Genomic DNA, 11,725 nt, shown 5'->3' with positions numbered 1-11,725 from the left:
GTATTCCACCTTAGAAAGTTCTCTGCAACACAATCTGCCTTCTACAAAATCTACATCAAATGGAACACAAATAAGATTAGTTCACCTTGTTGCTGGACACAATCCTGGCAAAAAAAACTCAAATTCACAAATTTTCTGTGAGAACAAGAAAATGCACATCACAAACAGCAAGGAAACAGATTTGGATCAGCTCAAAATAGCATCAGCCTTAAATATAAAAAAATACCCATTAAAGAGAAAAAGCAAACCAAAAAGATCAATGCATTGCCAAATTAAAAAATTGTAACTTGAGAAAAAGGGCGACAAGGTAGTAGAGATTGTATAAAGAATGATGTATTAATAAAGAAAAATCAGAAGCTAGTCTTCATTCTTGAAAGCTCTCCTCATTCAAGTTCATTCATGTATGCTCTCTCCTTGATAGAACCAGAGCTCTCTAGGTAACCCGCACAAATCAAGAAATGGCCCAAACATTTGTTATTAGATATATCAGTTCGTCTGCAAGATACAACCCTGTTTGGGCATTACTTATCACAGCAGCCATTTCAAATTTTGAAAGCTATAGACCGCAAAAAATAGATTAAGACCTACTATGAAGAATTTCAAACACCCACAAAAATACCCAAAAATCTCACATGAGAACAAAAACACCCACAGAAAAAATACTAGAAAAAAAAATAAAAGATTTAGAGAGAGAAAGATATTTGTAAATTGTAGATCTGCAAACATATAGTGGATATTTAGATTATTGATTATTCCGAAACTCAAACCCAACCTAACCTTCAAATAATTCTTATCTTAAAAAGTGAAGATGCGCTTGAGTATGAGAGAATGTGAGAGCCACAAAGATGGGACCTAGGAGACAGAGTGAACTTAGGAGATGTTTGGATTTGCAAGTCATCTCTCATCTTAGCTCATCTCAACTTATCTCATTACTATTCAACAACTTTAATTCACAAATTTTACTACTATTCACAACTCATCTCATTACTATTCACAATTCATCTCAACTCATCTCAGCTCATCTTAAGTCATCTTCAAATTCAAACGTCTCCTTAATGAGAATGAGAGAGTGAACTGCGATAAAAAGTGAGACACAGAGAGAGCTCAAAGAGGAGAGGAGAAATGATTAGTGTCTGAGAAGGTAGAAATGAAAGCGAATAAACGATACTTTTCGTTTAAAATCGGAAAATGGGTAATACCTGTTAAAATGAAAAAACGGTGCGCCATTGCCGTTTCCAATTTTACCCGTGAATGGATCGGATTTTCGGGTCGGAACAATTCGGAAAAAAACTTCGGGGGTCGGATATTCGACTTTTTTGTTCAGCCCTATGTACTGCGACGATATTATGTCATCGATCCCATAAAAATCATGTAAAAAATTAGAGGAAAAAGGACTGATACAAATAAAAGTTATCCTTTGATCCCTGCATTAAATGAGGGGGTCGGGTCGTGAATCCAGGCTGTGTTGAAAGCTCATGTGGAGATTTCAAAGACGTACGCCCTACATATTATTCTTATTTTCCTACTTGATTTTTCTGGCCAATGTACTGTACATGCAAGACCATGCATTTATTTCTGCGTATAATGCACGTCCTCACATCACATGGGTCTTAAATTGCGTCGACTGAGGCCAACGGTGCTTATTAAATGAGCAATTATATGTATATAATTTCTGATATATATATATATATAGCTCCCTATAAGCTTTCCAATTTATATATGTGCTTTGTACCTTCGTCGAACTGAAAATATATAGTTTGAGTGAAGAGTTCAATGCAACTCATGCATCAGTTTGTACGTACCTTAAGTCATGTTGCACTGGCTTCTGATCATATCGATCGATCCTTTTGATCTTAAGTAACTAAGTTTAATGTAATAATTGAATATTATCATATTTTTCCACATTAAAGTCCATTTAATATGGAGAAAATTAAAGTTGTACAATGTGAAGGTTTGATCCAATTTCTTCGGACTCTTCCCCCTCTCCCAAAAAGTTTTATCCTCTCCAGTAGTAGTACTTGTTTGTCATGAATCAGCTTCCACTGGCAAAAAAAACTTTTACAGTTCAGAGTACAAGATGAAAAGAAAACTATAAAAGTATTTAGAAGGTAGTAAAGATGTAATCGAGTGTCTAAACTTTCACCAAATGACTGAAGTGTCTAATAATTACATCGTTTCCGGCCGGGAATGGAGGAACTGATAATGTCGGAGGAGTGCAACGTACGGATAGTAAACAAAGCAACAATTTACGATGCAAAATAATCCAATTTATGGATGTTCATTTGTACAGAACAGAGTGCAAGTACCAGCAATAAAGCAAGAGGAGCATGAAATTACTGGGAAGCAAAGTTCTTTTCAAACGCATTGAAAGCAGACCTAGCCAACCTCGTTTATTCATGCATTCCAGATTGGGTCGCCAGAATTATTAGAATAGTCATGCAGAGTTGTTGAATTACTACCCAACAGTGCGGTGATCTAATATTTGTGCGTAGACTCAAAACTGTATATTTTACAACCCATTATGTCTAGAGAAAGAGTCGTCAAGATTACCATATATGCAGTAGCTGTGAAAACACGTACGTACAGATGCAGAATTAAATGGAACATAGCAAAAACATAGACAAAAACGCTGTGCATTAATAGGGAGTAGCATTGATAAGGGCTGAATTGATACCACTTTCAGTCTGGTCAAACAGAGCATTAACAACCGTGCTGTCGATCTGCTTCACAAGTATTATTGTTTATACACTGTTCACATGTATATATACGTCTCAATAATCATTTGAAATGAAGTCAATTGTATGGGTCAATGTTGGTACTCGGACTCCAGTCCTTGAAACTGCAGGCTATGAGATTCGGTTGCCCATTGGGCCTCATTTTGTTGTGTGTCATCGTTTGATCCAATCCAAATTAATGACATACTGCGGGGAAACTTTCAAGCTGGATTCTGCCATCCCATACCCAATAAAAAGCGGTGAAAATGAAATCATGGGCACTTTCACAGTAGTGTATTTTAACTAGTTCTCAATAATATTCCATGCATGGTTGAGAACTAGTTGGGTCAGTACTGCCCGGAAAGGTCACTTTCCAGCTGCAAATAAAAGACAAATTACAAAACACAGGATGAAAATGATAAATACACGTCATTTTTTTTTATAATATTTTATATAATTATATTTTAAAATAAAAATATTTTTACAAATTAGTAACTTATAAAAATAACATAATTTTATAAAAATATTCTTATTTTAAAATATGTATTATGAAATATATTGTAAAATATATTGTGTGAATATCTTTACACATCAATTTTTGTTTATTTTAAGGAATTATGAAACTAATAAGTTAAAACTTGTAATCCTTTAAGATACGAATGAAAGGCTGATATGTGATGGATGATGAATGAAATTAATTTTTTTTTAAACTAAAGTGGAGAAGTATTATAATCCCTTCGTCACATGGACCATTGATGTCTGTATAATTCATGGATTAAATGCAATAATGGCTTAGCTCAAAGCCAAAGGTCTCGAAGTTCGTTCACGCATTGCCGCCTCACAAAGGGGAACAACTTCTGACCTCTCTCCTTTTATTATAGGGAATTTTTTCCTTTTGCTAAGTCCAGCTTCTCGTCATCGTCCGCATGCAATGTGTAATATACAAGTGTATTTTGTCTGTCTGGGTTGGTGTAAAGATTAAAGAATTCGCATAAACTTTTCTGCACTGAGAGGAGAGGAGAGGAGAGGAGAGGGAGGGAGGATCATTCAATCTATCACTGTTGTTTTCAGTGGAAAATGGAGGAAAAGATCACTGCAGGCGCACTAAACTAAACAAAGAAGAGAAACTGTCAAGTTGCAAAAAAAAATGGGCCATGCACGTTTATTGTTTGTCGTTAGTCTATTGATTTTTATGAGCGGAACACCAACTAAAATTGTTCTCTTCCTGCAACTTGTATTGATTTTTAGGCACTTTGGGACAACTTGTATTCTAAAAGAAGGTCAACATCCATCACGACTTTTGGAACTTTAATATTCACTGCTTTACACCATACACATTATTCTTCTCGAGAAAGATGGCTGTCGTATATATAGTTTTCCTATTTTTTGAGATTTTAAGATGATGACGACGACGACTGCAGGTGTTTCTCTATTCATCTCCCACCAAGTTTTGTCGGAGGCCACAAATGTCATCGGAAACTCCTTGTCCTTGACATTTACGATTCTATTTTAGGCAACTGTCCTTAAATTTGGCCTCTTCCTCTCCAATGTCATACTAATTTTTAAAAGAGTAGAGCTACTCTCACCGGAGCTCCCACTTCATTTTTTTATTTAATGATTTGTGATTTTTATATTTTTTTAAAAAATATTTAAAAGTATTAAAAATTACATGTAAAAGTGTTAAAAGATGAATAAAATATTGTTAGAACATAATTTTTATTTTTAAATTTAGAAAAATTAAATTATTTATTATATTGTGTATAAAAATTTAAAAAAAATTAATGATTAAATAAGATGAGATGAATTGATTTTTGTATCTAATCGAGACCTAAATAAATATGAAATTGATGTGAAAAACTTATTTTTTTTATATATAAAACTCCACTTTCTCTCTCAAATGAAGTGTGTAGAACTTGATGTATTTAGCATTCTCTTTTCGATTCGAGTTATGTTATGTATTATGCCTTTAATTTACTCTCATCCCATCATGTTAAAGCAAAATAAGAAAAAAGGAAGGTCCTCCTGTTGCGAATTTGGGGAATTGAATATCCTATATTTTCTGGTAGGGATAAGCTTCAAAAATAGTCATACAGAATAAAATCAAGACTGCACGCACCGTACCACAAGGCAGCACTAGCAACCGAATCAATTCGATTTGGACTCTGAAGATCACAGCACGCCAACGGTTCATCACCACTAAGGGTACCATCAGTCTCGTTGTAATCTGGCTCCGATGCTGAACCTTTTCTTTTTTTTTTGAATAGAACTCATTTCATATATCTAAAACTATTACAAACAACAAAGACAGTGAAAAGTTTCCTCCAAGTCCACTATGCACTCTGATACAATCAGAGCACTTTTACCCAATGTACGAGCTATTACATTGCCTTCTCTATGGACATGTTTAGTAACACAAACATCAAAACACTTTATCATTTATCTAATATCCAATATGATCATTTCAAAGTAACTATCATCTACCACTTATTTTTGGATATCCATAACTACCCTTTTGGAATCACCCTCTAATATTACAATTCTCATTCCCAGATTAATTCCAAAATTTATTATTGTTAGTGCTTCTATTGCTTCTACTATTAAAGGGTCAGGACATAGGATTTGATTCTTCGTTATGGTGGCCAAGTAATTTCCTTTCTTATCTCTGATTGCAATCCCAATGCCAATCTTGTAATACTTCCTGTCAACTGCCACATCCAAAATTATTTTGCAAAAACTTGGTGGAGGATTTTCCCAAGTGCTAGTTGTAACTATGTTGCTTTGAGCCTGGTTGAGTGTTCTGAATTCTAACCCTGCAATATCATATTGCATTTGATGAACTTGTGTTAGGATCAATAAAGATGTTGTTGAAAACATGTTGGTTCCTCCTCCACCATAGGTTCCAAAAAATTAAAGCCAATTATTTCATTTCATTCTTTTGTAGCTTGTTAAACATATCTATCATTAATATCTTCACACTCTGGCATGAAGCCTTACTCTTTCGGATAATCTTTGGACTTTGATCCAGAATGTTTGCTACATAAATGCATTCCAATAGTATGTGTTCAGTGGTTTTTGGTTCCCCTAGGCACATGGGACAGGTTTTATCAGTCAATATCTTCTTTTTGCAAAGATTGACTTTAGTAGGAAGAATATTAAGACAAGCTCTCCATAAAAAGTTCTTTGTGGCTGGAAGAATGCCTAGATTCCATATTCTGGTCCACTCTTCACAATTTTGGAAACTTTGTGAACTTTGCTCCTACTTCCTTTATTGAATTTTTCCTTGCAAATAGTAAGCACTTCTGACATTGAAAATCTCATTTGTTGTGCATCTCCATATCATTTTATTTGGCCTGTTGTAATGACTAAGAGGTATTTGGCTTATGATTTCTGCATCATCCTTTGAGAAGACTGCTTTGATTAGGTTTAGGTTTCATTCCCTTGTGTCTTGATTGATAAGAACCTCTACTTTGGCTTCTAGTGCCAGTGTATTGAGACCACTTTGAGGTTTGAATGTGGTGGATTTTGGTAGCCATTTATCTAATCATATTCTAACTGAATTTTCATTTCCTATTCTCCATATGGTTCCTTCTTTGAGCAATGGTTTGGCAGATAGAAAGCTATTCCAAAGATAAGATGGATTACTACCCAACTTAGCATTGAAGAAATCAGAATTAGGAAAATATTTGAAATGTCAGATTTGTGCAGCTAAAGAGTTAGGGTGTTGTATCATCCTCCAACCTTGTTTTGCTAACAAAACAAAATTGAAGTTTTCAAAATCTCTGAACCACAAACCCCCTTCAGCTTTAAACTTTCCCATTTGACTCAAATTAATCCAACTAATTTTCCTCTCCTGATTTATTTGTTCCCACTAATATCCTTTCATCAGCTTGTTGAGGTCATGCATCAAACCTTTGGGTAGTTTAAATACTCCAATTGAATAGGTTGGTATAGCTTGAACGACTGATTTAAGAAATATTTCTTTACCTGCTCTTGATAGGAATTTCAATTTCCAGTTGTTCATTTTGCTTCTCACTTTGTCAAGAATATTGTTGAAAGCCTTAGTTCTGGATTTTCCAAACAAAACAGGTAAGCCAAGATAACTTTCATAAGAGGTTGTTGTTCTGATACCTGTTATGCTTAAGATGCTTTCTCTTGTTTCATTCCTTATATTCTTGCTTAAGAAAATAGAAGATTTATCTTTGTTCAACCTCTGACCTGAAGCTAATTCATATTGTCCTATCAAGTGTTGTAATCTGCTTCATTCAATAGAAAAAGCTTGACAAAATAATAAACTATCATCTGCAAAAACAGATGATTGATTGTTAGTTGTCCCCTTGCCATTGGATAATCAGATATAATTCTCATCATCTCTGCCTTATTGAGTAACTGACAAAGTGCTTCTGAACACATCATGAAAGATAAGGTAATAAGAGATCACATTGTCTTATGCCCCTTGAGGGTTTAAAAACAGGCTGTAGATTCCCATTAATTAAAAGAGAGTAAGAAATTGTTTTGATGCAATTGAGAATAAGATTTATCCACCTGTTGGCAAAATCCATTCTTTCCATCACAGTTATTATAAAAGCTATATTCTAATCTGTCATATGCTTTGCTCATGTCTAATTTTAATGCCATATATCCAGTTGACCCTTTCAATCTGCAATGCATAGAATGTAATACTTCAAAAGCAACTATTGCAGTGTCCACAATTTGTCTCTCATGCACAAAAACACTTTGAGTTGTAGAGATGATTTCTGGCAAGAAAAGTTTTAATCTATTGGCTAGAACCTTTGTCATGACCTTGTAAACTACATTGCATAAACTGGTTGGCCGGAATTCAGAGACCTGTGTTGGACTTTTCTTTTTTTGTATGATAGCTATATATGTATCATTGATTGACATGTCCCATTTGTTTGTATTTACGGCCAATGTCATAGCTTCAAACAATTCCTTACCTATTGTATGCCAGTGTTGTTGATAAAACCCTGCTGAGAACCCATCTGGTCCTAAAGAGCTCATTGGATTCATGTTAAAGACAACTTCTTAAACCTTTGTGAATGTGAAATCTTCAAGTAGCTTATTATTCATTTGCTTAGTAACATGTGCTTGTATAGGTTTCAGACGCTCAGTATGACCAGTTGGATTGGAAGTTGTGAATAAGGTGTTAAAATAAGTCTAAAAGACTTGATTTATTCCTTGAGAAGAGTTGTAAGTATGGCCATCTTCATTTTCAATGCTAATGATATGGTTTGTTTTTCTTATCTGGGATGCACAATTGTGGAAGTATTTGGTGTTCCTGTTATCATATTGAAGCCAGCTTTCTTTTGCTCTTTGTTTCCACTTTAAGTTCTCTTCCTCTAGTATCATTTTCACTTCTTCTTCTTCTTTTTATTTTTTTTTATTTTTTATTTTTATTATTTTTTTATCTAGTTTATTTCTTGCAGATCACTTGCATTATTTCTTTGCTGAAGTTGTTGCAGTTTTGCCTCAATGATTCCCTTTGTTTCCTACTGCTGGGATTTTGCACTAGGTGAGTAGTGTATTCTTGCATCTGTTAAGCTTGTTTGACAGTTCTGTTAATGTATTCCCATTATTGATGCCATCATTCCATACATTAGAAATTAAACTTTGACAATCAATTTTTTCCCCAGCTGAATTCATATCTAAATACACTTCCCTTCATTCCTTCCTCTTGAAACAGAGAATTTAGAGTTATAATAAGAGGGTTATGATCTAATGTGCATATAACTATGGTATAAACATTGATGTCTTTATACAAGCTGATATAATGGGAGTTTGCCACCCCTCTATCAAGGGCGGCTCAATACAAATTGAGACTTAAGGTAAAATTTAAGTGAATCATCCGTAATTATAATATAATAAAATATAAATTATTATATAAAATATTTTCAAAATTTTCAATAAAATTAGATTTTATTTAAAATCTTTAAATACAATTTTTGTGAATTTCTATTTATAACAACAACTTAAAATAAGATCTCAATGCAGATTTTGTGCCTCAAATATTTAGCAAGATTTTTAAAAAATTATTTAAAATATAAATAATTCATTGTATTACTTATAAAAAAAAACTTCATTGTATTAAATATTAAATTTAGTATTATGGGGCCTTGCATACATTGAAAACTATAGAAATTATTTAAAATTTTATTTAATGAAATGATTTTTCTTTTTATTAAACAAATAAATAAATAAAAACACCTTATTTTTATTTTTGGAGCCTTACATAGGATAGGGGCCTTAGGCAATAGCCTAAATGACCTTACCATTGAGCCGGCCCTGCATTCTATCTAACACTTTATCTAATATTTCTTTTATAAAATCAGTACCTTTTCTGTTATTGAACCAAGTGTATTTAGGACCTTTGTATCCCATATCATTGAGTTCACAATCTTGCAGAGCTTGATTGAAAGACTTTATCTGAGTATAAGATCTCAAGGCTCCCCCAAACTTCTCATGTTGATACAAAATTTCATTAAAGTCGCATATACAAAGCCAAGGTCTGTTATCTACAAGTTTCAAAAGCCCTAGCAACTGTCAACTCCTTTCTCTAAGTGCTATACAAGGGTTGCCATAAAACCTTGTGAGGAGCCAAGTCTTCCCATTTTCTGGTTTAGTTATATTAATAGAGGTATGATATATAGTGTATGATTTCAGTTCTATGTGATCATTTGAATTCCACATCATAGTTAGCCCTCCACTGAATCATCTACTATCTATTGTAAAGCTTCTATCATATCCCAATTGGTTCCTTGTTTTTTTCATCTTCTCCCTTTTGCTTTTTGTTCTAATTAGGAAGACTATGTTTGGGCGCTTATGCTTCACCAAATGATGAAGCTTTTGAATTGTTTGAGGGTTCCCAAGCCCTCGACAGTTCTAGCTTATGCATCTCATTTTTGGTTTTTTGGGAAGACTATGTTGTTCATTGCTGCCTAAATCTGCTGTCTCTCTTTTCATGTTCTCTGTGTCATTCTTAGAAGTTTTCATAGGTGTCATTTCAACTGTCCTTTCCATAAAAACTTGCCTTGCTCTTTTTTTCCAACTTGGTTTATTTTTAAAACATTCTTCTACATTTGCTGATTTCATCAAAGAGTTTGCAGAGTTGTTTGCTTTATCAAAAATGTTAAAAACAGTTGTCAGCACACCTCCTCAAAAGGTTACTAGTTTCCCCTTCCAATCCTCTCTTATTATTTACATATGTTTGAAACTGGTATATTGATAAGTTATGGTCTGCTTCACCTATATAAGATTTCTGATGATATTCCAAATGAATGGTATCTTTCCCAGTTATAGTCTTACCACTTTGAATTGAACTTCCATCAAGATTAAGCCCAATTGTTCTACTCTTTTTTCCATTCCTAGGTTGTGGCAGTAAATTAGCATGCTATCTACCATGAGCTCCAAATCTTTTTTCACCCGAGCCATTGGTTGTGATAAGAGAAGCCCTCAACCATTGCCCATATTAAGTTGTACCCATTCATGTAGTATTTCTTCTAGTTTTTTCCAAAGCACAGATTCTTTCAACATGTTTGATAGCCCCACACTGAAAACAAAACAAAAGTAATCTTTCATATTTAAACTCTATCCACCTTTGTTTTCCCTCAGTTCTAATCATCTTGCCTCGTGGAAGAGGTTTTGGGATATCCAAACTGACTCTAACCCTGAGGTATTTATCACAGCCAACTCCTTCCACATCTACATCCATTGTCATAACCTCCCCTACCGTGGTTCCAATTCGTCCCCCCATCAAAGGTCATTGCAGTTAAAGGCATACCATGTAGTTGTATCTAGAAATGTTCATGACTAAAATTCATTTCATTAGGGGGAGTATTGCTGTCGAATTCTTGAATACATATAAGATTTTTATCAAAAGACCAAGGTTTTCCATTAAGCACCCTTTCTATATCCATAACTTTTTAAAATTCCACTAAAAATTTGTTATGCCCTACCTTTTTAAAGCTTATCCATCCCTTTGGGTTCTATATTTTGATCATAGTTACTTTGAAAACTTCATTCTTAATGTTTTTTTTTCATCAAAACTAGCATAATTAGACAATTATGTCCACGCAAGTCTACTCTTTTTGTCTATTTCTTTGTGAAGTTAACGTCTTCTTGTTCTTTCTCTGTTAACTTAAGACCTTCCCACAAGAGTTTTAGTTCCTCTGTCATGTTTCACTTCCATGATTTTGTCTTTGAACTGAGAATAAATTTCAAAACCTAAACGACCTCCTTACCATTCTCAAAGAAATAAAGGACAACCACCTTAACCTTCTAAAAAGAAAGGACCTCCAGCTTCACCGCCCAGTCAGATTCTAGATATTGAACTTATTTCGTGACTAGTTAATACAACTAGCTTTGGTTAAAAATAAGAGGAGTGATACATGTAATTATAAATTTATATATAAGATTTATTCTATTAATTTTTTGAAAAAATTTAAATTTTGAATTTAAATTTAAATTTAAAATTGATTAATTCTCAGCGTATTATTATATACTAGTAAGGGCAAACACGTGCAATGCACGTGTGCCTAATTGCAAAAACATGAAAAATATTCTTAAAAATAGAAATTTCTTGTAAAAACATGTAATAAGAAATTGAGAAAAAATAACCTAATAATAAAAGAAAAAGTCTATTTACAACCGGCCCCAAGAAACCGTTGGGACACCGCGTCCCAAGTGGCCAAATTAAACTACATTTTCTGTCTTTTCAACTGCTCCTTCAGTTCTGTACATAAATGTTGAGAAAACGATAAGATTCTTATCTCACACAGAACTTTCTGTGAGCTTTGTGAAAGTGAATTTCTTTTCTATTGTTTTCGAAAAAAAAAAGTCATCTTGAAAGATAAAAAAAAAAAAAACTCATCGCACCCATATATAGGATCACTAATTCGGTGGGTCTTCTCTATTCTTTCTTGTGCGCGGTGATTGAAAGTGACGAAATTCCCTCAGCTCATGGAGGTCGTACATGTGGATAATAATGAATTGAAAAA

This window comes from Juglans regia, chromosome 1 (genome assembly GCF_001411555.2).
Source record: "Juglans regia cultivar Chandler chromosome 1, Walnut 2.0, whole genome shotgun sequence".
Lineage (NCBI taxonomy): Eukaryota > Viridiplantae > Streptophyta > Magnoliopsida > Fagales > Juglandaceae > Juglans > Juglans regia.
The sequence above is the reverse complement of the archived record's forward strand: the minus strand, read 5'-3'. Positions refer to the sequence as shown.